Source organism: Frankliniella occidentalis, unplaced genomic scaffold (genome assembly GCF_000697945.3).
Source record: "Frankliniella occidentalis isolate FOCC.00 unplaced genomic scaffold, Focc_3.1 Scaffold740, whole genome shotgun sequence".
In the NCBI taxonomy this organism is placed as follows: Eukaryota; Metazoa; Arthropoda; class Insecta; order Thysanoptera; family Thripidae; genus Frankliniella; species Frankliniella occidentalis.
Window position 1 is genome coordinate 10,205 of NW_026267852.1, and position 486 is coordinate 10,690.

A 486-nucleotide genomic window follows, 5' to 3' on the forward strand; every position below is an offset into this window, starting at 1 on the left:
GGTCATTCACGTCGAACTGCAGTGTCAAATGACAAAAATCAGCCAACTTTAGCTACTGGTTCCGGTCCCGACTTCTTCATTTCTTCCACGATGTAGTTAATGCGGTGTCGCGTCTCCGGGCGCTGGGGGACTGAAAGACGCCCGCGGAATGCTGGCAGGTTCTTAGTTCTGTGCGGGCCGCTAGAGCGCGCAGCTGTCGACCGATTCCCAGACAAATGACGATCGCGTGTGACGTCACGGTCGCTGTCATCTGCAGTGGCGGGTTTGTTATGGATGCGTTGCTCGAATGTGTGTGTGTTGGAGTTGCATTAGAAACGCCTGTTTTGAATGAAATGCTGGTTTTGTGACTCTCCACTTACTAAAACTGAATCGTCTGCCTTACTATTACCTTCCACGAATTCTAATGAGCTGGAGATGTTATTGGAAAGTGTTGTACGAGTCAGTATTTGGGGGCAACTGATGAATCAAGGGGTTATAAGAAGGTTA